General features: G+C 39.3%; 1 protein-coding gene and 1 pseudogene across 1 annotated transcript in view; both read right to left on the bottom strand.

Moving 5' to 3' along the window:
- DIS3L2 (DIS3 like 3'-5' exoribonuclease 2) overlaps positions 1–27,014 on the bottom strand; it is a 441,955-nt gene that overhangs the window by 320,891 nt on the left and 94,050 nt on the right.
- Positions 20,822–25,538, bottom strand: LOC108581448 (annotated as a pseudogene).

Genomic DNA, 27,014 nt, shown 5'->3' with positions numbered 1-27,014 from the left:
ATACAAGATAAATAAATGCAAATGAATAAAATTGGGAGACACTGAAATAAATTCATTTTTCTAGAATAATTCTATGCCTTCATATCTAAATTATAACTCCAATTTTCCATATAAATGCAAATATAACCATAAAGTTATATGCTCCCCAACTGGAAAACAAGTGTCTTAGCAAGAAAAGTCACAAATGTCCAGACGAAGGAAAGAAAGCCTAGATCTGGCAACACCTCAGAGGGACATTTCCTGATCTTTCCAGAGTTGTGAAGTAGCAGTCTGTCACTCAGAAAGCAGGAAATCTCATCTATACTGTGTAGTAAGTTAGACCAACTGCAAACAGAAATTCAAACCTACCAGGATCTAGAGAAGAAACTGGTCACTTCAAAACTGTTTGATGTGCATTAGGTTTTTCTTCCTTTCCTTTTAAAATCAATATACTGTATTTCAAAATTGAAGAGCAAACAAAAAAAGTCCCTGTAACCAAAAAATTCAAATGGAATCCTAAATAAAAATGCCAGGTAACCTTTCCATTATGCTGGCTCACCCGAACTCCAAACATGAACCACTTCATAGCTTCCCTGTTTACTGATACAGAAAAAACCTTTCCTCGAGCACAAAGACCATCATTGAAGAGTGCTGTTTTAAATCTTATAAAAAGAGCAAGTCTATATTAGCACTGGAAAATTCTGTTGCAGCAAATAAACCCTATTACCTTCTCCTTACACAGGGGGTTGCTATCATCTTATTATAACAGAGTTTTTCCAAAAGATTCACATATACCTATGTCCATAGACACTTTCTGCTAAAATGGCTTGAGAACTGTGTCCACTGACGCTTTGTGCACAGGAAATAATGCCCTGTCCATCCCACTACCTGAGTCTCGGATTCAGAGCTAAAGCATGTCAGGAAGTCCAGCAAAGAGCTGCTTTTCATTTCTTGGCTTCCCTGGCTAGGCTTAAATGACAGCACTCACTTGCCACACATGTTTTAACAAACTTTCAAATCCCTTAATGGCACACTCGGGACAAAGGATAATACACTGTTCAGGAAACACCTTGAAGCCAAGAAAAGCAATTGATATTTCCACAGGGAGCTCTTGACAAGGCTTGCCAATAAGCTTTTCATTATAAAATTTAACTATGGGCGCTATCATTTAAAAGACATATTTACAGACATTTTCAAGGGTGTATTTGTTGGGAACTTTGTTTGCTTAGGGTAGCTAATCCAAACGTACCTTTTATCTAGTTAACAGCCAAAGAATGAACAATCTCTCTCCATTCTTCCAATTACTCAGGCCAAAATCCCTGCGCAGTCCTTATCAATCAATCATTCGATACCCTTCCCCACCCCAACTCAACCTCCCCCTCTCTCAAACACATAGCAACACACACACGCACACATACACACCCACCCCACATCCCAACTGTCAGCTAATCTTGTCAGCTCTACCTTCATTGCCACCACCCTGGTTTAGTCTCCATCATATCCATCCTGGACGTAAGCAATAGCCATGTAAGGGGTCTCCCTGCTTCTACCCTTGCCTCCTTTCAGTCTATTCCCAACACAATAGACTGAGCCTATGAAACGTAAGTGATATGTCAGTTCTCTACTCCTACCCCTCTAAGCCTTACCACTTCAATGAGAGCCAGAAGCAAAATCCTACCTATGATGCACAGGCTCTACCTGACTACAACGCTACCCCTGATCCCTCTGACCTCATGTCTGACAATCTCTACCTCAGCCCCTTTGCTATTCCTTGAGCACACTAGGAATGTACTGCCATTCCCCAAGATCTCCATAAAGACAGCTTCCTCTCCCTTTGTTTCTTCACAAAGTCATGCTCTCAATGAGGTCTTCTTTCATTACCCTATTTAAAATCTCAATCCTTATCCCCCAAAATCATATTTCCCTTCCTTATTTTTTTCCTCTTCAGCACATATCACCATTGAGTGTGCTACATATAGTATTTTATTTAATACTATTATATCTTTCCCAGTGCAACACAAACTTCATGAAGGCCACTGCCGCCTGCAACTCAAAATATCAAAAGCACTCTGGTCCTTCCCCTCAAAGCATTTCCCTTTCCTGTTCTTCTCTTTCTTCAAACACCACTACTTCTTCTTCCAGGCCACTCAAGCTGAAAATCTTGCAACCACATTTGACTCTTCCCACTGCTTAACATAACAGTCACCAAATCCCTCACTTACCTTTTTACAAGCAATCTTAGAGCTCCACAAATTCCCTGGTCTTCTAAGTGACACCACCCTACAAATCTCCAGAAATAAAAATTCTGATTACATTATCCTCTTATTAAAAAACATTCCCATGGGTTTCTCTTTCCTAGAGAAACTACTTATCAGCCAGGTACAGTGGCTCATGTCTTTAATCCCAGCATTTTGGGAGGCCAAGGTGGAGGACTGCTTGAGCCCAGGAGTTTGAGACCAACCTGTGCAACATAGTGAGACCTCGTCTCTATTTTAAAAAGAGAGATAAACTACTTCTCTATTCTTTGGCTTACCAGACCTTGACTTTCTCAACGTCCACTGACCTCTTTCAGTGATTTTAATCTTATCTGCTGTTTCCTTCCATTATATACCATTCACAGACCACTGCAAACTCTGTCTTGGGTTAAATCCCACCAGCTCAATAACAGGTTTCTTTCTTTTTTCTTCTTTTTTTTGAGACAAGGTCTCACTCTGTTGCCCAGGGTACAGCGCACTAGTGTGAGCACAGCTCACTGCAGCCTCGACCTCCCAGGCTTAAGCTATCCTCCCACCTCAGCCTCCCAAACAGCTGGGTCTACCAGCGTATGCCAACATGCCTGGCTAACTTTTCTTTATTTTTTGTAGAGACGGGGTCACTATGTTGCCCAGGCTGCTCTAGAACTTCTGGGTTCTCAAGATCCTCCTGCCTCAGCCTCCCAAAGTGTTGGGATTATAGGCAAGAGCCACCACACCCAGCCAAGAATAGGTCTCTAACGACTCAGAACAGCAGGATGTGTCTCTCTCTTTCTGGTTCTTTGTGACGCAGTATAGAAAACTATATTAACTCCCTTAAAAAATGGCTGAATTCTGTTTTAACTATTTTAAGAAAAAAAGAAAAAGAGATCTTGTAGAAATAATCAGCACCCATCAAGGAGCCCTCCTCTATGCAGACCTGGCTTGGAATGCAGGATAAGAAGAGTTCAGAGGTCTAAGGGTCAGGCTATAGGGCCTCTGGACACTGTCCCATGTTTATATCAGAATTACAAGTGTTCTGTAACATGTGCCCTCTCTCCTCTCCTGCATGGCCACCACAATCAACTAAAGAACCATTACCCGGCCGGGCGCAGTGGCTCACGCCTGTAATCCCAGCACTCTCGGAGGCCGAGGCGGGCAGATCATGAGGTCAAGAGATAGACACCATCCTGGCCAACAGGGTGAAACCCCGTCTCTACTAAAAATACAAGTGTTAGCTGGGCGTGGTGGTGCACGCCTGTAGTCCCAGCTACTCGGGAGGCTGAGGCAGGAGAATCACTTGAACCTGGGAGGCGAAGGTTGCAGTGAGTGGAGATCACGCCACTGCACTCCAGCCTGGGTGACAGAGTGAGACTCCATCTCAAAAAAAAAAAAAAAACTATAACCTAACTCCAGTACAAGCAAGCCTCCATACTGAGTCACTAACAAGAGAAGCAGGCATACTTCCCAGAGGAGACCCAGTTCACAGAACACAGCAGGATCCAACTAGAGTTCTCTCAGTAGCAAGGTGATAAATATTTTTGATGCCGGAAATGAACAGAGAGCATTAAGCAATTTGACAGAATATCACACCAAGTTCTAAAGCTCAGAAACAGGAAAAAACAAATAACAACAACAACAAAAGGCAGGAAGTAAATCTGGGTAAACTAGAAAAGCAAGCCCTAGGAAAGAATTTTTCTTTTTTCTTTTTTTGAAATGGAGTCTCACTCTGTTGCCCAGGCTGGAGTGCAGTGGCACCATCTTGGCTCATTGCAACCTCCGCCCCTATGAAAGAATTTCTAACACAGATAGAAGGACTGGATTTCTACTTGAACAGAGTTCACAGGAGGAATAATGATTGAAATTTAGTGGATGAACATATACACATGTATTTAGACAAACCTTGTACATGGGTGGTTGCTTTTGACTCTTTACTATATTTTGACTTAAGTCTCTAAAACATAGTCAGTGTATTAGTACTGCCTCTATTAGCTACTAGAGACAGAAAAACCAACTTGAACTGGCTGTCTTTTTTAAAGTAACTTATTAGCTTATGTAATTGAGACAATCTGATCAAATAGGCTGAGATGATATCTGTGGGACTGTGTGTGCACACATGTGTGTATGTGCCTGTGTCTCAACTCATCTTTCCTCAATATTAGCTCCATTATCAGGACAGCTTCTCTCCTCATAGAGAAGGATGAAGGATGCAAGGATACCAGTAGCTCCAGAATTACATTCCATCCTCTTAGAGATCCCAGTAAAAAATTAAAACAAAAACAAAAACCAATAAGCTCTTAATGAGAGACTCTGCAAATAAGTCCCAAGGCTGGGTCTGCTGGGGTTGATGTGGGTCACATGCCCATTCCTGCATCTATCACCATAGCAAGGAAGTGAACTAGACTGATAATCCCCTGTATCTGAGGAATGTGGCCAATTTTTCAACAAAAGTTAAAAGTAAAGAACAAAGTTGAAGTTTCCTTAGAAATGCTCAAGTAGGATCATTTTAAAAGACAAGTCTCTGTATTTTTATTCATAGAATACTACACTGATAAAATAATACATAGAAGTCTACTTCTAAGGATACAATTTCCAACTGCTTGCCAGAATGAAAGATTATTCCCCTTTTAGAATCACAACAATTTTTGATAGCGAATCAAAGCAGGGATATAACCTCATTCAGGAAAGAAAATAACCTGTAAAGGTTAAACAACTTGCCAAATAAAGATCATCTGTATTTAAAGATTTTATGTGTGGAGAGACTTAGCTGCAGTCCCTTACCTCAGATTTCATCTTAGAAACACACTTAAATATCCTGGACCTCACTAAAAAATAAGCTCAGGCCAGACTCAGTGGCTCACGCATGTAATCCCAGCACTTTGGGAGGCCAAGGCGGGCAGATCACTTGAGGGCAGGAGATTGAGACCAGCCTGGCCAATATGGTGAAACCCCGTCCCTAATAAAAATCAAAAATTAGCTGGGCACGGTGGTGCATGCCTGTAATCATAGTGGCTGAGGCATGATAATCACCTGAACCCAGGAGGCAGAGGTTGCAGTGAGCCGAGATTGCGTCACTGCACTCCAGCCTGGGTGACAGAGTGAGACTCTGTCTCAAAAAAAATAATAAAAATGAAAAATAAAAAATAAGCTCAATTTGCAGACCATTTCAGAAAATCAAACAGTATATAATAAAAAATTTTCAGGACAAAGGAGATTCAGGACAGTGATACAAGAGCCATAATTCCAGAGACTGAGGATATTCCATATGATCAATTTAGTATTAATCAATTAACCACAATTATCTGAAAGGTCAGCCAACACTTGAATTACCACCCTCATATAAATATATATATATATAACTTTTTTTTTTTTTTGGAGGCAGGGTCTCACCCTGTCACCCAGGATGGAGTGCGGTGATACAATCATGGCTCATTGCACCCTCAACCTCCCAGGTACAAGTGATCCTCCCGCCTCAGCTTCCCAAGTAGCTGGGACTCTTGCATGCCATCATGCCCAGTTAATTTTTGTTTTTTTTTTGTTTTGTTTTTAGTAGCAGTAGGGTCTCAACTTTGCTGCCCAGGCTGGTCTTGAACTCCTGGGCTCAAGCGATCCTCCCGCCTTGGCCTCCCAAAGTGCTGGGGTTACAGGTGTGAGCCACTGCACTTGGCCCACCCTCTTATATTGATGATAAAAACTGAAACCACATTTCTTTGATCAGTGGCTTCTGGCACACTGTAAAGTACATATTGGTAGATTTTAAAAATAGATTTCATGTATAGCCAACTCTAAAAATCTATTTATGTCTATAATCATCCTTGCCTTCTTCTGCAGTGCAAATACAGATGAAGTGATTCATTTCTTTCACAAAGGACCCATCCCAACACTTGCTCTGAATACTACTTCTTGCCCTGGGGGTTTTGCTCCTTAGGTAATACCTTCTCTCCTGATCTCATTGCCTCTCCCTTTCTATAGTAAACCTTTCTCATATCAGCACACAAATGTTCTCTATTACCTCCCATCTTTGAAAACATTCCCATAGTAATATTAGACACAGTGATTCAAGAAAAAAAAGGCGTTACCAGGGAAAAAGAGGAACACTTTATGTTGATAAGCGCCAATGCATTAGTAAAATATAATGATTACAAATGTACATGCACCTAATAAAAAAGCTTTAAACCACATAAAACAAAAACTGACAAAAGTAAAAGGAGACGTAAACAAATCCCCAATCATACATATTTTCACAATTAAACAAAACAAGACAAAAACCAGTAAGGAAACAGAAGCCCTGAACAACACAAGCAGCCATAACCTAAGTGGCCTTTACAGAGCGTAACACTGAACAACTGCAGAATATAAGTTCAAGTGCACAGAGAACGTTTACCACGATAGACCATATGCTGAGCCACATGAATTTCTATAGGTTTCAAGAGCATGATATCTTGCAGAGTATGCCCTCTGACCATAACACAATTAAATTAGAAATGAATAGTAGTATGATATTCTAGAAAAGTTCCTAAGTATTTGAATATTCACCCATATACCTGAAAATAAAGAAGGGGTCAAAGAAAAAAATACAAAGAAAACTTTAAATTATTTTGAACTGAATAATAAAAATACAACATGCTAAAATGTGTGCAATGCATCTAAAGTAGCGTCTAGAGAAAATGATATAGCTCTAAGTGCTTGTAATGGGAAAAAGTGACTAAAATCAGTTAGCCAAGCTTCACCCTCAGAAGTCTGGAGGTGGGGAGTATAAGAAGCTAATTTCACCCAAAATAAGCGGAAGGAAAGATACAGTAAATTTAAGAGAGAAAATCAATGAAACAGAAAATCAGACTAAAAAATAGATAAAATGAATGCAACCAAAAGTTATTACATGAAAAGACTGATAAAATCTTCCACTAGAATGATACAGAAAAAAGAAAAATAAGGCACACGATTACCAATAATATTTCAGAAACTAAAGAGGGGCAATCATTAAAAATCTTACAGACATTAAAAGGACAGTAAAGGAATATTATGAACAGCTTTATGCCAATACAGTCTACAAATCAGATGAAATGAATAAGTCCCCTGAATGAAACAAATTACCAAGACAGACACAGGAAGAAACAGAAAATTTTAAAAGCCTTTAGTATCTGTTATCAATAATAGAAGTGTCAAAAAAAATGTAGGGTCATGTTTAAAACCATCACACTCTACATCAATAAAGAAATTTAAACTGTAATTAAAAACCTACTAGAAAAGAATATTCCAAGCCCACTGCCTTCACTAGTAAATTTTATCGAATTCTTAAAAAGAAAATAATACCAACCCTATCATACTTTCTCAAAATATAGGGGAAGAGGAAACATCTCCCAACTCACTTTATGAGACCAGTATTATCCTGATACCAAAACCAAAGACATAATAATACCAGTAAGTCACATGTTAATATCTTGATGAGGACACATGTTAGATCTGTCAACAAATTACTGCAAACCAAACCAAGGAATAAAAACTTAATTTAACATTTTAAAATCAATCCCTGTAATTCAACATGTTAACAGGAAAAAGAAAAGAATCTGGATAATCATCTCAATACACGCATCTGACACAATTCGACTTCTATTCACGATGAAAATTTCACTAAGACTATAAGGTTATTTCCTCAGCTTGATAAAGGGCATCTATGAATAACCTCAAACTAACATAATAATTAATGGGAAAGATGGAGGGCTTTCCTCATAAGATCAAGAACAAGGCAAGAATATCTCACTACTTGTGTTCAACATTATAGTGAAGGTTTCTTGTAAAGCATGAAAAAACTAAAAGGCATATAGATTGGAACAGAAAACAAAAAACAACCTTTATTCACAGACAATATATGTAGAAAATCCTATAGAATCTTTAAAGATGTACTAAAACTAAAAACTATGTTGCAGGACATTATAAATATACAAAAGTCAATTTCTGTATACTAGCTATGAACAACCGGAAAATAAAATTAAAGGGATAATTTGTTATCATAGTATCAAAAACATGAATGATTTAGTAAGAAATCTAACAAAATACATGCAAAACTTATACACTAAAAACTACAAAATACTGTCAAAAGAAATTAAAGAAGACCTAAATAAATGGAGATAAATATCTGTTCATGGATTAGGCAACTCCAATCTATGCCATTTGGACCCCAAATTGATTTACAGACTCAATGCAATCCGAATAGGCTTTACTCACAGAAGTAGATAAGCCAATTCTAAATTTGCCATCAATATACACAGGAGCCCAAAGAGCCAAAATAATTTTGAAAAACAGATACCACTAGATATTAAGGCTCACTACAAAGCTATAGTAAAGAAAGAAAAGGAAGAAAAGGAAGGAAGGAAGGGAGGGAGGGAGGGAGGGAGGGAGGGAAGGAAAGGAGAGAGAGAAAGATAGATGAAGACAGGGTAGGTAAGATAGGTAAGTAGGTAAGGCCGGCACACAGGCAGGCTGGTAGGAAGGCAGGAAGGAAGAAAGGAGGGAAGGAGGGAAGATATACACATACATGTCTTTCCTAGTTTCTGTTCATTAAGAGGGCTTGGGAGAGTCTGGGTATCTCCATTAAAAGGAACTAGGGAGTCTTAGAAAAACTGGCTGATTCGAGGGATAGCAAAGAGAAAGTTACAGGATGAGGAGAGAACATCACTAGGAAACAAGTGTTCAAAGAATGATGAGGACATGTCCAAATGGCACAGGGATCAACTTGGGGGGCTACCACTGGTCAAATCAGAGGCAGTTTGAACAATAATGATAGCAGTACATTACTCTTCAATAAATAATTATAGTGATAGATTACCCCTCTGAGAAGCAAAATAATCTGCCCTTTCCCAAAGAGCATCTCTATACTAAACATACCCACTTTTCAGGAACTGTGAATTCAAACATTGGCTCAGTGGTGTGGTAGTGCCTTCTCTCCTTTCAAGAGGCCCACTATCACTTCCACACCTAAGATTCCAGCCTTGAGCTTCTAGTGGATCATGACAACATGAATGCCTGTCTCTCTCTAGAATAAGCCAACTAAAACCAGATCAGAAAGGATGGAGAAGTTGCCTCTCAGCTGAGATGACTCCAGAGAAAGTAACATGCTGAAAGTAACCTCTGAAGCCAAGGCTGACTTTCCTTCACCTCAGCATAGCGGCCCCCCAACCCAGCCCGCCCCATAGCTAAACAGGATGACTCTGGAAGCAAATTTCCTATTTGTCTAAAGAAGTTGTTTTCTTTTACAAAATAAGAAAAGTTGTTTAGCTTTATAAATCAAAGGCTTGTTGTTGTTTTAACCTTGTTTGGGCCTAAGTGTGGTACAGCATCAATACCTTGAAGAATAGGAGTGGTGAGGGAAAGAAGCATGTCTTTAATGAGGTAGTTCCTTCTCCACCATGCAGACTTTATTTCTGAGTAACTGTATATAACCCAACATCATTTCCAATTCACATTTCACACAAAGTCATGTTTCATTTCAGACCAAGAAGACTTCAAATGTTCCCTGTAGGCTCTCTGCACATGAACTGCACTTCTATGGTTCAGAAGTAATACAACAAAGGAAGCTATTGCCAGTTCTGAGGCTAGACTGGCTGCCACATATAAAATTATCCTGGAGGCAATCTGCTTATGAGATTGAATGTTGAAGAAAAAGTAGACAAGAATAAGAAAGAAAACCTGGCCACGAGCTGTAAAATGCAGCAGAACTATATGTGTATGTGTGCTCACAATAACATAAAAGCAAGGAGCTTATCTTCATTATGGTTGATCTTTTCAAGCTAAGACCTGCCCAAAGATTTGGGAAGAAAGTTACATTAACAAGAAGCTCTCCAGCTTCATGGACTAAGTCTCCAATCATGCAAGAAACATGTCTTTGCTTTCCCTTCTTACTTTCTTTGAGGACACCTAAGCCCGGTAACAAACAGAAAGCTATTTTTCATCAACTAGAAAAAAGAGACAAAAGAGTCTCTTTAGAGTTACACAGTCCCTGAGCAGCCCCAAATACTGCTTTCATAATGAGCTGCTAAAATCTGTTCTTAAATAAGTTGCTCTGGGAAGTTCTAGCTAGAGCAATCAGACAAGAGAAAGAAAGAAACAGTACCCACCAAATTGGAAAGGAAGAAGTCAAAGTATTCTTGTTTGCAGATAACCTGATCTTATATTTGGAAAAACCTAAAGACCACCAAAAAACTATTAGAGCTAATAAACAATTTCAGTAAAGTTGCAAGATACAAATCAACATATAAAAATAAGCAGCATTTCTCTATGCCAACAGAGAACAATCTGAAAAATAAATCAAGAAAGTAATTGCATTTATAATAGATACACATAAAATTAAATACCTTGAAATTAACTTAACCAAAGAAATAAAAGACAACTACAATAAATACTATAAAACACTGATGATAGAAATTGAAGACGACACACAAAATATGGGAAGATATTCCATGTTCATTGGTTGGAAGAATTAATAATGTTAAAATGTGCATACTACCCAAAGCAATCTACAGATTCAATGCAATACCTAACAAAATACCAATGATATTCTTCATATAAATAGAAAAAAATCTTCAAATTTATATGAAGCCATAAAAGACCCAGAATAGCCAAAGCTATCCTAAGTAAAAGGAACGAAATTGGAAAAGTCACATTACCAGACTTCAAATTACACTACAGAGCTATAGCAACCAAAACAGTATGATACTGGCATAAAAAAAGACACATAGACCAATGGAAGAGAATAGAGAACCTAGTTTCTTCAATAAATGGTGCTGGGAAAACTGGTTATCTAAATGCAGAAGAATAAAATTAGAGCCTGATCTTTCGCCATATACAAAAATCACATCAAAATAGATTAAAAACTTAAATCTAAGACCTCAAACTATTAAACTACTAAAAGAAAACACTGAGGAAGCTCTCCAGGACATTGGAGTGGGCAAGAAGTCAAAAGGCTTCTTGAGCGATACCCTACAACCACAGGCGACCAAAGCAAAAATGGACAAATGGGATCACATCAAGTTAAAAAGCATCTGCACAGCAAAGGAAACAATCAACAAAATGAAGAGGCAACCCACAGAATGGAAAAAACCCACAAAACGGAGAAAGTGAAGAGACAATCCACAAAATGAAGAAAATATCTGCATATCCCTTTACAGATGGCTGACAAGGGATTAACAACCAGAATGTATAAGGAGTTCAAACAACTCTATAGAAAAAAATCTCAGCAATGCCACTACTGGGTATACATCCAAAAGAAAATAAATTGTTCTACCAAAAAGATACGTGTACTTATATGTTCATTGCAGCACTATACACAATAGGAAAGACATCAAATCAACCTAGGTGCCCAGTCCAATGTTGGACTGGATAAAGAAAATGTGGTACACATACACCATGGAATACCATGTAGCCATTAAAAAAGAATGAAATCATGTCCTTTCCAGCACCATGGATGAAGCTGTAGGCCACTGTCCTAAGTGAATTAGCTCAAGAACAAAAAACCAAATACCACATGTTCTCACTTAAAAGTGGAGGCTAAACAATGGGTACTCAGGGAAATAAAGACAGCAACAATAGACAGTGGGGACTTCCAGAGGGAGAAGGAAGGGATGGGGCAAGAGTTGAAAAACTAACTATTGGGTACTATGTTCAGTACCTGGGTGACAGGATCAATCATACCCCATACCTCAGCATCATGCAATATAGTCAGGTAACAAACCTGCACATGTACCCCTGGAATCTAAAATAAAAGTTGAAATTTTTTTTTAAAAAAATGTGTAAAAAGAGTTGTTCTGAAGTCACCTAAGATTCAGGGCTTATGCTGGGTTTGGTGGTGCTATTATTTTTGATAGTTAAGCCAACGGCGAGCCTTGTGATAGTAGAGTGGTAGAATAACTATCTTTTAAAACGAACAATTTTCCGAGCATGTAAGTCTAGAATACAGATTTCATATTGTTTTTATTTTAATCATTTTAAAAGCTTTCATCTTTTCCCTACTTTGATAGAAGCATAAAAAATGAGTTCAATGTAAGCTGGTTCTGCCATATAACCTTACAGTTTATGCTGTTGCAAGAATTCTTCTGAAAATTATCCTGGGCAGAGATTTTTGTATACAAAATATCAGCCAAGAACAAATTTTTACAGCTGACTTCTAAACCCTTTAAAATTGCATTTCATAATGGAAATACTGACAGATGCTTTACCCCAGAAGCACTATTTTAATATTTCTAGCTTTTCCAAAATACAATACTATGAACTCAGGATCAGCATGTAAAAAAGGAAAAACAAAAAGGTCATAAGTTATAAAACCATTTAAGAAAATGGGCACAAATAAAAACATGCTTTATGGATGAAACATGTTTAGATGCATCTACATGCCATAACTGTTACATTTAATTCTGCAATGCTTTCTTAAATCACTGAGTCAGGATTTCAGCTAGAAGCCTTAACCCAAGGATTCTTCATGATCAGTGACTGACTTAAATCTGGATTTACATCCACTCACACATATACAGAGTCCAGTTCTGTGTCCACACTGGGAAAAGTAGGGGCATTATCTAACTTCTTATTGACTCAAGAAGGAGGAAGGCTGTAAAGCAGTATGAGTCTGGGAAAATTTGGAAGAGCTGGAAGCCATGTGTGGTAAACAGAAACTCAAAACAGATAATTGGTGACAATGACATCCCAGTGCATAGCATAAAGGTTAGGCATAGTAGACATTTGTGGCTAAATGAATCTTTCCCATACACCTTCCACAACCTGCAAAATTGGTTTACTAGTTCTAATTAGAAACAGAGAATGTTACTCCCCCACTCAATACCCTCTACCCAGATCAAACTGCATCTATGACAAAACCACTACCAAAATGCATGTATTTCCTTTGGATTCCAGAAGCTCTATGATACGAGGAAATGGCCACAGAATTAGAGCTTTCAAGAACCGAGGTACTAGCTTTGCTACTCAATACTTAACTTGAGGCACGTCCCAGTTTCATCAACTTTGAAATAGAAAAGTGAAAAATCATTACATCTCCAGCTTCAAGACTCTACCACTCTCATAGTGACACCATGGTGCGGGGGATGTAAAATATAAGTGACATGTCAATGAGAGCAAGGACAGAGGGTGAGTTCACTTATGGGAAGAAATATTTAACTTTTTGTGACCAAATCTGCTGGTGTTCAAACTGACCATTGCAATTACAACATAACTATTTGATTATATTTGTGTACTGGTTAAAGGGAATACAGAGGAATGCCATTAATTTTTCCCTTGTTTTAAAGTAAACACTTTTGGGTAATATAACTCATTTTTAATTACATATAGAAAAATACACAAATCATAAATGCATAATATGATGACTTTTTACAAATAAACAACGCCCACATACAACACTAACCAAGATGAGGAAACAGAGTCTCACTAGTATGTTAGTTTTCTATGCGACACAGAAACTTACCACAAACTTAGCAGTTTAAAACAAGACACATTTATTATCTTACGACTTCTGTGGGTCGAGTATCTCGGTATGGCTTAGCTGGGCTCTCTAGTGGCTGTAATCAAGGTGTCGGTCAGCTGGGGCTGCCATCTGATCTATGGTTTAACAATTAGGGTCCTAACAGAAGCCTGGGTGGCTGTCGGCAAAATTCGTTTTCTTGAAGCTATAAAACTCCTGGCAGTTTGTTTCTTCAAGGGCAGCAAAGAATCTCTAACTCCTGGATGCTATTTTAAAGGGTTCACCTGATGAGGTCAGGTCCACAAGGATAATCTCTCTTACAGTTAACTTAAAGTCAGCTGATTAGGGACTCCAATAACATCTGCAAAAGCCCTTTGCCTCTGCCCAAAATTGTGACTTGCTCATAGGAAGGATATTCCATCATATTCACAGGTGCCACCCACACTCAAGGTGAGGGAATTATACATGGTGTGTATATTTAAGGAGGAGAATCTTGAGGGCCACCTTATAATTCTGCCTGCCAGAACCAATACTCAAGAAGTTCTTCTCTTGCCCCTTTCAATTACTGCCCCTTCAAAGACAAATAATATCCTGATAAAACTATAGTTTTATGCTTATAAGTAGAATCATCAGTAGTTTTGCGTTTGGCCATTAGATTCATACTTAACTGCTGCACATTGCTGTAGTTCATCCATTCTCTCTGCTAGACCGTATTCTATTGTATATACATACAATATATCCATTTTACTATTGAGATTTGGGTGGTTTCCAGTTTGGGGCTATTTTACATAAAATTGCTAGGAAGATTCCTAGACATATTTTTTTGTGTACAAATGTACCCATTTCTGTTGGCCATATACCTGGGAATGAAAATTCTGGGCCACAAGATATCAGCAACTTTAGCAAATGATGCCAAGCAGTTTTCCAAAGCTATATTGACATTCCCGCTAGCAGTATATGAAAATTCCAGTTACTCTACACCTCACCAACTGTTAGTATTGTTTACCTATTTATTTTGGCCCTTCAGGTAGAAGTGAAGTAGTACTGCTTTTGACTTGCGTTTCCCTGATAACTGATAAAGCTGAGCATCTTTTCCTAACTGCATTGGCCATTTGGATAGCTTTTTGTGAAGGGCCTGCATCACTTGTTTGCCCATTTTTCTATCTGTTGTCTGGTTTTTTTCTCAATTATAACAGGGAATTCTTTATAAATTCTAGTTAGGAGTCCTTTGTTGAATATATATCTGGTTGCATATATCTTTTCCCATTGTGCAGATTAATATTTACTTTCCTTGTGGTATTTTTGAAGAGTTCTTTAATGTACTCTTTAATGTACTCTTTAATGGTTGGTGTTTTTTGTTTGTTGTTGTTGTTGTTGTTGTTGTTTTGAGATGGAGTCTTGCTCTGTCACCCAGTCCGGAGTGCAGGGGCATGATCTCAGCTCACCTCCGCCTTCTGAGTTCAAGTGACTGTCCTGCCTCAGCCTCCTGAGTAGCTGTGCCTACAGCCACACACCACCAGGCCAAGCTAATTTTTGTATTTTTAGTAGAAACGGGGTTTCACCATGTTGCCCAGGCTGGTCTCCAACTCCTGACCTCAGGTAATCTGCCCGACTCAGCCTCCCAAAGTGCTGGGATTACAGGTATGAGGCACCATGCCAGGCCTATTTTTTGTGTCCTGTTTTTATAAGAAATTTTTGGTGCCCCTAAAGTCATGAAAATATGGTACCATGCTTTCCTTGAAAAGCTTTACTGTTCTACCTTTCACATTTAGGTTTTTTTATCTACCTAGAATTGATTTTTGTGCATGGTATAAAATAAAGGTCAACATCTTTTTTCTCCAAGTGAATAACCAATCAGCCTCGCACCACTTGTTGAAAAGAGCATTCTTTCCTCCACTGCATTGCACTGTCACCTTTGTCATAATCAAGTGACCATATATGAGTCTATTACTGGACTTTCTATTCCATTCATCAGCTTATGTATCTCTCCTTATACTAAATACCATACCATTTTAACTGTGCTCACTTATGGTAAGTCTTGATGTTGGGCAGTTTAAGAACTCCAGCTTTGTACTTCAAAATTGTCTCGGTTATTTCAGTCCTTTACATTGTCATCTATTTTTAAAATCAGCTTGTTACTTTCTACACACACACAACAATGAGTGCTGGAATGCTGGCTTGGACTCTGTTAAATGCAGCGATCAATTTGGGAAGAATTAATATTTTTACCATAATAAATTTTATAGTCCATGACCATTTAGTTAGAGCATCTTTAGCATCTTTTGATAAAAACATTGGGTCGTTTTCAATGTTGAGGTCTTGAAAACTCTTTTTTACACGCTAACAAAAGGGTAACATTTTTTCTTTGTTGTTGATACACAGAAATACAAATAATTTTTGTAGGCTGACTTTGTATGTAGCAGCCCTTTTAATTCTCCATGTATACAATCAACTAGTCTGAAAATGATGAGTACTGTCTTACTTTCCCAATCCTCCTATCTTTTTTCTTGCTTTATTACATTAACTATAGTCTATGATATAACATGGAATAAAAGTAATGATAGTGAGCATCCTCGCTTCATTCCCATCATCAGGGGGAAAGCTTTCACCGTTTCAGCACTAGCTATGATGCTTACTGTAGGCTTTTGTAAGGAGCCTTTATCAGATGAAAGAGTCTTCTTCTATTACTAGTACTTATCACGAATGGATCTTTAATTTCATCAAACACTTTCTACAGAAACTAGAGTAACCATAAGATTTTTCCTTTCTTCTGGTAACATGATGAATTACATTATTTGAGTTTTGAACAGTAATCCTCCAATCTTACATTAGTGGAATAAACCTTACCTGGTCATAATGTATTATACCTACTACATATCTATGGATTCAATTTTCTGTTACTTTATTTAGGGCATTTGTATCTGTGTTTATAAGAGGGCTTTCCGTACAATTTTCTTATATTGTATTATCTTTGTCAGGTTTTGATATCAAGGGCATGCTGGCCTCATAAAACATTTTTCTGTTCTCCAGAATAGTTTTGTAAAATTTTGTTATTTACCTGTTTTAAACATTTGGAAGCATTCACTGGTAAAGCCATTTGACACTGGAGTTTTCATACCTCAAAAGGTGTCAAATAAGCCTAAAATGAATGAGTTGAGGAAAGCCATTTAACTTACTGGTTCTATGACAAAAATCATACTTTAAGCATATAATACTATGACTGGTTGGTGGTTGTTTCCCTAATGAATTTAGAGGTCTCTGCTAAAAGAAAGAATTTTCCTTTCAAATCAGAAAAAAGTAAAAATCACTTCTGGCTTTTCCATTTGTTAAAATAGTTTCCAAATGTTAAAGTATTACTTAAATCTTCTATGGTTCTTAAATAAAGACAGAATAGGTTTTGAAAATAAGCCTCCATGGATCCATTCTAGCCTAACAGACAATATAAACTTTCTGCATGTTCCATGAGGACAGCACACTGTGTTATATTCAATGATACGTTCTCTTGTCTGGTACACAGTAGATGTCCAAAATAATATTTGTTGAATGAATTGTTGCATCATTGAAGAAGAAAAGAAACACTAACTGATACTGTGATGTTATGAAATAATTAAAAAATATAAATTTGTTCTTCATCCCCAGTTCCTAATACAGAGCTCCTAAAAACCGCACGAATTTTCTTAGTGATGGGGTGAGAGGAGCATCTTTTGTTATTGGTAGTAAGTCGCTTTCGAACATACCTCAGATTAGGCTAACAAGGGACTCCTGGAGGATGGGGCCAGCTGCCAGAGAATGAAGCATGTGATTAGAGGGTTGGAACTTTCAGCCCAACCCCCTGACCTCCAGAAAGGGACAAGGGGCTCGAGATTGAGTTCAATGACCAATGATTTAATCTATCACCCCTGTGTAATGTGGCCTCCATAAAAACCATAAATGAGTTCAGAAAGCTTCAGGGTTGGTAAACACAGAGAGATGCTGGTAGGGTGGAGGACTTCAAGAGGGTGTGGCAGCTCCATGCCCCTCCATAGAGGCACTATGTACCTCTTCATCTGGCTATTCATCTATATTCCTTGCAATATCCTTTATAATAAACTGGTAAACATAAGTCAATGTTTCCCTGAGTTTTATAAACCATTATAGCAAATTACTGAACCTGAGGGGGCTATGGGAATCCCCAAATAATAGCCAGTCAGAAGTACAGGCAGCCCAGACTGTGACTGGCACCTGGGTGGAGGGCAGTCTTGTGGTATGAGCACTTAACCTGTGGGGTCTGTGCTAACTCTGCGTAGTGTCAGGACTGAGTTAAAATGTAGGACACCCAATTAGAGTCTGAGGAGAACTGGTTGGTGTGGAAAATCCACACAGTTTATGTCAGAAGCGTTGAGAGTAGTATAGAAAAACAGTGTTTCCTTTTAGACATGTAAGTACCCTCCTTGCTTTTATTTTTAAAAGTATACTTTTAAACTACTTTTAACATAATAATAAAACTGACACCAACATATTTTCTAAATTCTGTATAGCCTTAACAGAAGTACCTTGAAGATGAAGTTGGGATGTTGTATAAACAAAAACCCAAATTCAAGAATTTACTCATTTTCTTTGGATTTAGGAACTGACTTTTTATCTGTTGCCGAACATTGTCTCCTCATGAATTAAATCAATATGCTCTGGTCTATTTAGAAATGAGCACATGAATAATGAAAAAGAAATACTATAGTTCAGTCCATCTCACAAAGAAATCTATGTCTGCAATATGCAATGTTACCAAAGCCCTAGAAGAGTGCCTAACACAGAACAGGTACTCAACAACACATGGCACTTGCCATTTCTAACATCATCACATAGTGGGAGTCATTCATAGTAAGTGATGCAAATACCACCCAGAAGAAAACATCAAAAGCCACTGGAATGTGAACAGAGACAATATAAAGGGCCCTATAATATGTGAAAAACATCTAAAGATTTTTCAATTCAAAAAAACGGCAGCATTGGATAACAATTGTAAAGATATGAAGGAAAGGCTTCCTAGAGGCAACAACCTATGAAACCAGTCTAGAAAGATGAGTAGGGGAAAGAGAAAGAGACACATGCAGAGAACTGCAAGCAAAGGAAACTGTGTCTAAAAAGAAAATGTAAGCATGCAGCTGCATGGTGCGTTCAAAGACCTTCTGTATGTGGTGCCCAAGATTACAGGTATGCTAAAGGAAATACAGTTGCCCAAGAAGGAAGAGGGCAGGTCATGGAAGGCCTTTATGTCATACAAAGGAATAAGAATGTCATTGGTAATAAAAACCTCAAAGACTCTAGTCTGAGCTAGTACTAACTGAGAAATAGTTAAACTACTGTATTTGAGACCCCAAGGAGAAAACAGACCAGCCTGGATCAACTGAAATCTACAAACAAGCTTATTTAACTCTGTAAACAAAAAGAAATTAAGATGGAGGCTGGGTGCAATGGCTCACGCCTGTAATCCCAAAACTTTGGGAGGCTGAGGCGGGTGGATCACCTGAGGTCAGGAGTTCGAGACCAGCCTGACCAACATGGCAAAACCCCGTCTCTACTAAAAATACAAAAAATTAGCCAGGCATGCTGGCAGGCACCTGTAATCCCAGCTACTTGGGAGGCTGAGGCAGGAGAATCGCTTGAACCAGGAGATGGAGGTTGTGGTGAGCCAAGATCGCACCACTGCACTCCAGTCTGGGCGATGGAAAAAGACTCCATCTCAAAAAAAAAAAGAAACTAAGATGAAAACAAACCCAAAATCAACTATAAACATTAATGAAGAAATATTATAGAAGACATTTATAAACAACATATCCAATCTTTTATATTTGGGGGGAAAATTATCCAGCTCCCATGTGCAAACATCCAGCAGACCTGACTTGATTCATTGCTGTGTTTTCTCTTCCAGTTAAAGCTAGTTCTTAAGAAAACAAGTTTCTGCTTTGTAAGATTACTAAATTTAGTGAATTCATCCTGTGCTTTTGGTCTTCCTAGTCATAAAAGTTTACATCACAAGAAACAATCCTGTATCTTTTTCTGGTGTTTGGAAACACTGAAATTGTTCAACAAGTATCTACTCCCTGCCTACTGTATGCCAGTTAACAGGTGGCTAGATAGAGAAGGAAAATGAAAGAATATAACTCACATTTTAAAAGCACCTACTACTTGTCAGACACTATTTTAGTTGATTACAACTCATTCACCCTTATCAAAAACTTACACCATTTATAGTTAAGGCCCCTAAAGCCCAGAGCCAGTAAATAAAGGATCTAGAATGGAGACCCCAATCTAACTTGAAAGGTGCCAGTTGTTACCTTAATACCATGAATACAAATAAAATAAGACAAAACCCTTGCCCTCACCAGTTGAGACTTGGGAGGCATGCATGCTTCTCTTCCTTTAAACATACAGTTCCCTTTCCTAAAATATTCTCTTCTCCCCTTAGTTTTCATTTTGCAAACTCTCCTTTCCAACTGCAATTCAAATGTCACTCTTACAAGAAATTTAAGTTTCCTTAGAGCCATTGTCTCCCACTCCATATACTTCCTTCATCTCTGTGTTCACATCAGGGTTAAGAAACCTATCACACAGCAATGTGGCTCTCTGTCTACACATCTGATTTCTGCAATGGTCTCCAAGTTCATCGAGGGTAGTCAAAGTGTGTTCATCTTTGTATCTCCAGGACCCAGGCCAGTGCCACGTAGAAAGCTGCCAATCAAAAAATGTCGAATAAACAAATGGATGGTGGAAATCCTCCAAATAGAAGTGTCAGTTTAAACTAGGAAAGTACATAAAGACCTATCTGGAAAAGAATGTAAAGAAAGAAAAGAGGACATAGGCTAGAAGCTTAAGAAATGTCTACAACTGGCTGGGCGCAGTGACCCACGCCTGTAATCCCAACACTTTGGGAGGCCAAGGTGGGTGGAAAACCTGAGGTCAGGATTTTGAGAGCCTGGCCAACGTGGCAAAACCCCATCTCTCCTTAAAAAAAAAAAAGTAAAAAAGAAAAAGAAAAAAAAAGATTAGCTGGACGTGGTGGTGCACCTGTAATCCCAGCTACTCAGGAGGCTGAGGCAGGAGAATTGCTTGAACCCAGAAGGCAAAGGTTGCAGTGAGCCGAGATCATGCCATTGTACTACAGCCTGGGCAACAGAGCGAGACTCCATCTCAAAAAAAGAAAAAAGAAGTGTCTACAACTAAGTGGAGAAAAGAGAGAAATCAATAAAAAAAACAAACACACTGAATAGAAGAAACAGAACCGGGCCATGGAACTAATGAGAGGTTATTACAAAGAAAATGGAAATCAATGGTCTTAAATCACTGTAGAAAGCTCAAGGAAAATGAAAACTAAGAAAACAACCAATGAAAACAGGTAGGAAATCAGTGACAACCATGAAAAGAACAACTTTGGTAGAAAGCTGGGGTAGAAAACAAACTGCAGAATCCACATCACTAGTGAGAAATAGACATTGGGTCCAAAATGTCTGGCTACAAACAAAAGGAAAAGAAACATGAGCATGAAAGAAAAGTCTGCACAAAACAAGGATGTGTATGCTTACAGAAATATGTCTATGTCCCTGACTTGAGAGTTAATACCATGAGGACACAAATCCAGCCTTAGGCACACACAAGTGGCACTGTGCCCAAAGCAAAGTGCCAAACACAGAAATAACACATATGAGAAACAGACAATACTGAAGATGATAAAACCAACATTTAAAATATCAACAAGGTCACAGGATGAATGGAAAGTCAAAAAGTAAAAGTTAAAGAAATAAAAGCAAATTTGTTTATCTCTTTTAATTATTTAATTAAAGAATGGATAAAAACCTGGTCTCAGGTTTTCCCTGTGTCCAGACTGTCTCCCCAGTTCTGGAGGCTGGGAAGTCCAAGATTAAGGCATCAGCACCTGGTGAGGGCTTTCTTGCTGAGTCATCATGTGGACAGAAGGTAGAAGGCAGAAGGCAGAAGGGCAAGAGTAAGAAAACCCAATTCTGCAAGCCCTTTTATTTATAATCCATTCAATAGGGCTCTACCCTCATGACCTAAACACTTCCCAAAAGACTCCACATCTGCCAACGCTGGTGCATTTGAGATGATGTTTCTAACATATGAATTCTGGGGATACATTCAGATCACAGCAACCTGGTAGCACACAGAATCCATTTGAATAATTTCTTATCTTTTGACCTAGTAATTCTTTTGTGTGTGTGTGTGTGGTAGAGTAGGGCTTTATTCCAGGAAACAGTGTGTTAGTTGGAGATGGGTATTTTTTTTAAAAAACATCAAGGTAGATCTAATAAATTCAACAAAGTGGGGCGGCTCGGCCAGAGGCGAAGTAGAAAGATTCTCTAGTATTTGCTTGTCATCTTGCTGCAACCAGAAATCCACATGTGGAAATGGCGTCCAGGAGTACGGTCCTATGCGAAGTTGTTCTGTCTCTGCATCCTAAATGCTAATCATTGGTCCTCCTGCTAAAGTTCGCGCAATACGCAGCTGCTCCTCCGGACCTGGACCTTGAAAGGAGGCTCTGTAAATCTCTGCAGTCTTAATGTTGACAGCAATGCCATATATTATTGGAAAGTGGTTTTCGTTTTCTTCCCGGTCATTTAATTGTCACACATAATGTCACTAAGTGAATGTCATCTTCTTGCCCGTCAAATTCACTAAGAAGTTGATGAGTGAGTTTTTGTGACAACTGCCTGTCGTCACTGAAGCCTCCAACGAGGTGCACTTTCAGCCTTCCACATTGAACGTGGTCGGAAAAGGATTTTATGGAGTTCATGATCAAGGGGAATTCAGCTTTGGTGTCGGTTCCATCACAATGTGTCAAGCAGGTGGCCCCATTACCTGTTTGCCTCAGGACCACAATGTGACAAGTAGTGGCATCATCAGAACCCAGAATGGAGATGGAGCCATTCTTCGGGGAGGTCACTGCAAGCTCTCTTCGCTGAACACACAGAAGGCCCTGGGGTCCCACTTCTCGAACAGACTGACCTCTGAGAAGTCTGGCTCTTTCCTCCAAAGGAGAGGGGGCTCGGACGCAGCAGCGTGGGCGAGTACTGCGACAGCCGCACTCGCCTCCCCTCGACAAGCAGCGGCATCGCGGAGGCGGTTGCCCAGGCAGGCCCAGGGAGGCGGCACCCCGCCCCCGCGCAGCCCCGGGTCGCCCCGCCGCCCCGGCCAATAGTATTTATATTAGGTAACTAAGCTACTTGAGTTCCAAAACTATATTCAATAACACACCATAACAACAACGATAATAAACAACCTCCTTCAACAACAGGAGCAAACACATTTTGGGCATATACAACTCTTATTAAGTGCCCACAAGATTTTTTTTTAAGAGAGAACTGTTGATGCTCCAGAAGTAACTCATAAAATAATACAGCAAAGGACCATCAAATTCACAGTCTAGGAGATAGAAGGGTTCCATTCTGAAATGTCCAAAATGGTGACTTGCGTGTGAAAAGAAACAGGAGCAACACAACTGCAGCTCATATAGTAGACAAAATGCCAGAGAAAAGAAGTAATTTTAGGGCTTAACTTGTTTATATATTCATAAGACTAATTTCTTTGGGGTCAGAAAAGTTTGGGGACAGTATCTTTCAGTCATCTTTATTTTAAAAATCATTTTTGTTAAACATGGAGTCACCACGTGACCCAATAACTCCACTCCTACGCAAATACTCAAAAGAAGTGAAAACATGTGCTTATATAAAACCTTGTGCATGAATGTTCGCAACAGCATAATAGCCAGAAAGTGGAAACAACCCAAATGTTCATCAACTGATGAAAGGATAACAAAACGTGGCATGTCCACACATGGAATGTTATTCTGCCACAAAAAGAAATGAAGTACTGATATATGCTACAACACGGAAGAACCCTGAAAACATTATGCTAAGTGAACACAAACACAAAACGACAGATATTGTACAATTCTATTTATATGAAATGTCTAGAATAAGAAAATCCATAGAGACGGAAAACAGATTAGTGGTTACCAGCATCTAGGAAGAAGGCGAACAGAGAGTGACTACTGCTTAATGGGCACAGGGATTCTTTTGGGGGTGAATAATGTTCTGGAATTAGATGGTGGTGAGGGTTGCACAACATTGTAAATATACTAAAACCACAAAACTGTATACTTTAAAATTATTAAAATGGTGAATTTTATGTTATATGAATTTTATCTCAATTTTTTCAAATGTTAATCATTTTTTGGCATAATCTAACCACCTCTTACCAAAGTCTGGATGAAAAGATAATTCCAATTACAAATAATAAATCATTTTGATAATGCAGGTGCCTCATTTATTAAAAAACAGTTTATCTTTTTGATAAACCTCAAATATAGTCATTTAAAGTTTCAGACTGTTTTTCTTTACATTTTCCTCTTCTAGTTCTTTACACTATCAACTATAGAAAGAGCAGCTATCTTCTTTTTCTTTCTAATCCCACTTGATGCACTAGCATATCATTTTGCAGTAGCACAGGCCAAATGGAAAAATAGTAATACTCAAGTTATGAGGAGGTGCTTTACACTTTCAAGTGTTTCAAGATACAAAAATTCTGCATATTGAAATAACTGCCATAATCTGTAAATGTACTTGTCAAAAAGACTTCAAACTATGCTGAAAGCTACTAAAAGTGGGTCTCAAATAGAAAGTTTGTGACAAACATGTATTAAACATAATGTAACAGGTAATCCCCTTCCGGAAAAAAAAGAGTGAAGCTGGAGTCCAGTAAGACAGAAATGACATGATTGTCTGAACTTAATATTAAGATGAACTCCAAGGCTGAGCATGGTGGCTCATGCCTGTAATCCCAGCATTTTGGGAAGCCGAGGCAGGAGGACAGCTTGAATCTAGGGGTTCGAGACCAGCCTGGGCAATACAGCAAGACCCCATCTTAAAAATAATAATAATAAATAAAATGATCTCCCCAAAATAGGAAGGAGGTAGGTTACAGAACACTTAGTGGGATAAAAATAACTCAAGATATTCTAAAATCTATCTCTTTTCAATAAACTAATCAGTGGGTTTTTCCAACTACAAGAACAATATATCCTTCAACTGCTAGAGCTAACTAGGGAAGGGGGTGAAGGGTTAGAGTGAGGGATCTCGAGTCTAAAACAAGGAAATCGTTATCATTACTTGAAACCTCTGAAGCCCCAACAAGTTACACTGCACCCATGACTCTCCTCCAGGACCAGCTATAATAATGTCATATACAAGTTCTCCTTTCTCTATAGTGACAAACTAATTTTTATCATAAGAGCAAAAAAGACCTACTCATCCACATCAGTGCTTCTCAAAATGTAATGCTCATACAAATCACTTGGGGATCTCGTTAAAATGCAGATTCTCATTCAGTGGGTCTTGGGCCTGAGATTCTTCCATGCTGTTAGTACATGGACCACACTTTGAGTGGCAATAATCCAAATTACCCCAAAAGGAAAACCACGCCCAACACCAAGTATGTATTAGAAAGGACAGGCAGAAAGCCCAAAGCCAATATATCCAGGCTCAACCTCCTCACTTTCAAAAGACACCATATCTTATCCCAAAGGACCTGAGACTGCAGTGCTTTTAGACTAAAGATAGCGCATCATAATTTCAAGGAAAAGAAATGACCATGCACCAAGTGCCGTGACAGTATCCAGCTCATCTTAGATAGCATTCATCCAGTGAGACTGAGCAACATGATTTGAATGTGTCCCCTCCAAAATTCAGGTGTCGCCAATGTTATAGTATTAAGAAGTGAATGGCCATGCGCGGTGGCTCACGCCTGTAATCCCCGCACTTTGGGAGGCCGAGGCAGGCGGATTACCTGAAGTCAGGAGTTTGAGATCAGCCTGGTCAAAATGGCAAAACCCCGTCTCTACTAAAAATACAAAAATAGGCTGGGCGCAGTGGCTCACGCCTGTAATCCCAGCACTTTGGGAGGCCGAGGCGGGCGGATCACGAGGTCAGGAGATCGAGACCATCCTGGCTAACACAGTGAAACCCCGTCTCTACTAAAAATACAAAAAATTAGCCGGGCATGGTGGTGCGTGCCTGTAGTCCCAGCTACTCAGAGGCTGAGGCAGGAGAATGGCGTGAACCCGGGAGGCGGAGCTTGCAGTGAGCCGAGATCACGCCACTGCACTGCAGCCTGGGTGACAAAGCGAGACTCCGTCTCAAAAAAAAAAAAAAAAATTCCAAAAATTAGCTGGGCATGGTGGTGGGCGCTTCTAATCCCAGCTACTCGGGAGGCTGAGGCAGGAGAATTGCTTGAACCCAGGAAGTGGAGGTTGCAGTGAGCCGAAATCGCACCACTGTACTCCAGCCTGGGCAACAGAGCGAGACTCTGTTTAAAAAAAAAAAAAATGAGGCCTTTAAAAGGTGATGATATCATGAGGGCTCCTCCCTTATGAATGGGAGTTAGGCCCTTATAAAAGAGGCTTCACAGAGTGGTAGGCTCACTTGCTGTTCCGCTTTCTGCCATGTGAGGACACAGCCTTCCTTCCCTCTGGAGGATGCTGCCTTCACCAGGCAGTTGAACCTGCCAGTGCCTTCATCTTTGACTTTCCAGTCTCCAGAACTATGAGAAAATAAATGTCTATTCTTTATAAATCACCCAGTTTCAGGTATTTTGTTACAGCAGCACAAAACTGAGACCAGTAAGACACTGGGTCTGACTGTCTGCGATCTGGCTTTGTCAGTGCCCAGTAAGAAGCTGATAAGACCTTATCTCTGGTCACCAATCTTCTCAAAATCTCCCCTCTAGCTATATTTTTAAAACTTTTTGGACTTAGAGAAGGTTAGTCTCTCTTTTCCATCAAGCCTTCTCTATTCTCCACATGGTTTACAGTTTTCCATTCAGACTTCATTTCTTCCCAAAATTCCTTTCCAGAAAGCATTCCCTGGCCCTCTGTAAGCTAGCTGGGTATCCCTATTGCACACTCCCATGACACCCAGGACTTTTTCTCTATCACTGCACTTACCACTCTATTATTGCTCCACTAGACTGATTTTCTCAACCTGAGTTCCCAGGAGAATTAAGCCCCCATACACCAAGGCATCCACTACATGTAATAAATAACGACTACATGGCCGGGCGCAGTGGCTCACACCTGTAATCCCAGCACCTTGAGAGGCCAAGGCAGGTGGATCACGAGGTCAGTAGTCAAGACCAGCCTGAACAGCATGGTGAAACCCTGTCTCTACTAACAACAACAACAACAAAAATACAAAAATTAGTCGGGTGTGGTGGCACATGCCTATAATCCCAGCTACTCAGGAGGCTGAGGCAGGAGAATCGCTTGAAGCCAGGAGGCGGAGGTTGCAGTGAGCTGA

The sequence above is a fragment of the Papio anubis genome, chromosome 10 (genome assembly GCF_008728515.1).
Source record: "Papio anubis isolate 15944 chromosome 10, Panubis1.0, whole genome shotgun sequence".
NCBI classification, from domain to species: Eukaryota; Metazoa; Chordata; class Mammalia; order Primates; family Cercopithecidae; genus Papio; species Papio anubis.
The sequence above is the reverse complement of the archived record's forward strand: the minus strand, read 5'-3'. Positions and strand labels throughout refer to the sequence as shown.